At 27.4% G+C, this 2,916-nt stretch overlaps 1 pseudogene; it reads right to left on the bottom strand.

Moving 5' to 3' along the window:
- Nucleotides 1-238: 238 nt before the first annotated feature.
- On the bottom strand, nt 239-358 carry LOC122500404 (annotated as a pseudogene).
- Nucleotides 359-2,916: the final 2,558 nt, after the last annotated feature.

Genomic DNA, 2,916 nt, shown 5'->3' on the forward strand with positions numbered 1-2,916 from the left:
AAAATAATAATTGAATTGAAGGAATTAAAATAATTTTGAAGAAGTATAATATTCTTGTAATATAAAATAATTATTTTATTACTTAGTCATCATTAATTTTAATCTGAAACTGTTAAAGAGTTCGAAAGAGAATCATAAAAATTTAGTTTACTTACAGAAGTCCTATTGGAGACATGTTAAAAAGGCTTCGGAGTTAAAATTATTTATTATAATTATTTTCTTAAAAAAAAATAAAAAAAGCCAACAGCACGCGGTATTCCCAAGCGGTCACCCATCCAAGTACTAACCGCGCCCAAAGATGCTTAACTTCAGTGATCGGACGAGAACTGGTTTTTTGCATTTGAAATTGTTTATTAACAGCCAAAATAAATTACAATACAGTATTTACAATAAACGATAAATTCCATTACATATTTTTCTAGAACTTACTGGCTAATACATTGCTCTCGAAGTTACGTACATTATTCTATGCCCACGAATGCATATATAAGTTATTAATGTGTTTAATATTTATTTTATTCTTAATTTCAAGAAGAAATTATATCATTTTTCATTTTGTTTTGATCAGAAAAGGCTTAAAAACTGATTATTAATACTTTTTTTATTTAATTTTATGAAAATTATAAATTAGAATAACCTGAATAAACTATTATAAAAATTAAATTTAACAATAACAAGGAGGACTTGTAAGAAAAGAAAGAGAAAAAAGTAAATAACCTAAACTAAACTGACTTATGAACTATAGATATTTACAAATTTTATTTAATCGATGATTTTCATTACATAAAGGTTATATATTTTTAATACATTTTCTATGTTACAATTAATAATTAGTTAGCAAATAGTACTATACATGTAGATATATATTAATGCATAAATTTTATTTACATTTTTATTTAAATAATAATTATTCCTAATTCCGTGGTATTTACAGTAAGTTGCTTATTTTGCTACTCGTCTAACCAAAAGTATTTTTTAACGTTTTGTCTGTGTTTATCTTTCATTTCTTTGTTTGTGATGAATGTGGTATATCGCCATTCATCGTTTGGTATACTAGTGTCTAAGTGTTTGTCGTACAGAAACGATTTCTTCCTGGCGTTTCTTTTATAATGGTATATTACTGGGGCACCGTGGGTGTCCTGTATATAACCATTTTTATCCAGGTAAGGAAACGCTTCTGGAGGGACAAAATTAGTTTTTATTACATTTTCAAAATAATTATCATTCGGATAATAAATAGAATAAATTAGGCTATTGTCAGTTACTTTTCGAATACTTGCAAAGTAATTTCTTGTTATCTTAATTATTTGTGAGTCGATTTTATTTATGTTAGCTAAGTTATAAATAATTTTACTTGATATGTATTTCTGGAAATTTGATTCAGCTGATCTGTGTTTTCCTAGACATACTCTTAGGCATTTTCTTTCAAATACTCTGATTCTTTCCATTATGGATGCACTTAAATTATACCATATAGGACATGCGTATGTTAGTATGGGTCTGATGAATAACATATAACACAGGATTTTTATTTTGTAATGTAAGTGTTTGCTATACAATAATCTTCTTAATTTTTTGAATATCTTTTTTGCGTTTTCTAGTTGTGTGTCTATGTGTTTGATAAAGTAGAGTGTTTGGTCTATGTTAAGTCCTAAATATTTTACTATTGTTTTATTTGGAACTGGTTCACCGTCGTCTTTTTTTTCTTTTATTTGGAAATTCTTCCAGTGTTTTCTAACATTTCTATTTGCTTCTGTGAGAGGAGTTCTGAAAAAAATGGTTTCGCACTTGGAGACGTTCACTTTTAGTTTCCATGTGTAGAGATAATATTGAACATTTTCAAATAGTTCTTGTAATGTTTTTTGAATTTCCGAGGCTTTTTTACCTACAACATATATAATCATGTCGTCTGCAAATGCGATACCTTTTTTGTTTTCATCTATGTTTATGTCATACATTTTTAGTATTTCATAAATGTAGATGTTAAATAATATCGGTGATAGAACTGTTCCTTGCTGGAGGCCATTTTTTACTGTAAACTCTTTGCTCAAAATTATGTTACCATCTGTTATTACGAATTTTTTGTCTGTTATCATGTTTTTTAATAATTTAATCAAGTGTTTTGGAAATGAGTTTTTTAACAATTTAAATATTAATCCCTCTGTCCAAACAGTGTCAAAGGCTTTTTCAAGATCAATTAAACAGGCTCCAACAAATTTTTTATTGTTGAGAGCCTGAGTAACATCTGACATTAATTTATTAATGGCGTGGATTGTAGAGTGCTTGTTTCTAAATCCATATTGTTGTTCTGGAATGATGTTTTTTTCTGCGCAAATTTGTGTTAATGAAACTTTAACTACTTTTTCAAATATTTTACTAATATTTGGGAGGAGACTAATTGGTCTAAAATCACTTGGTTGTACGCTATTTTTTCCTTTTTTCGGGATAGGAATAATTTTAGATTTTTTCCAATTTTTCGGAAAATGACTGTTGTTGAGTATATTGTTAAAAATGATGCAATAATCTTCTATTACTTTGTTTGATAAGTTTTTTAGTACAATGTTAGGAATTTCATCGATACCTGCTGACTTTTTATTATTTAAACTCCTAAATATTTTTGTTAATTTATACCCTGAAGTAAAGTAGTTTGGAAACATTTCGTCCAATAAGTGAGTGTCATTTGCGTGTAAATTATTACTGAAGTTTACTAATGTGTTATTGTTTATTCTATCATTTTCAATTTCTTGTTCTAGTGTTACAATTTTATTACGGATTATTTTATTAAGTCCTTCTCTTCCGTAGTTTGTGAATTTTGTGTGTGTGTTTTTGAAGTGTGTCCCGATTATTTTGAGTTTGTCTTCATTGTTGGAGATTAAAAATTTATTATTGTTGTCAGTAGGTATGTTTTGTGTAGGT

This window comes from Leptopilina heterotoma, unplaced genomic scaffold (assembly GCF_015476425.1).
Source record: "Leptopilina heterotoma isolate Lh14 unplaced genomic scaffold, ASM1547642v1 Lhet_183, whole genome shotgun sequence".
Taxonomy (NCBI): domain Eukaryota; kingdom Metazoa; phylum Arthropoda; class Insecta; order Hymenoptera; family Figitidae; genus Leptopilina; species Leptopilina heterotoma.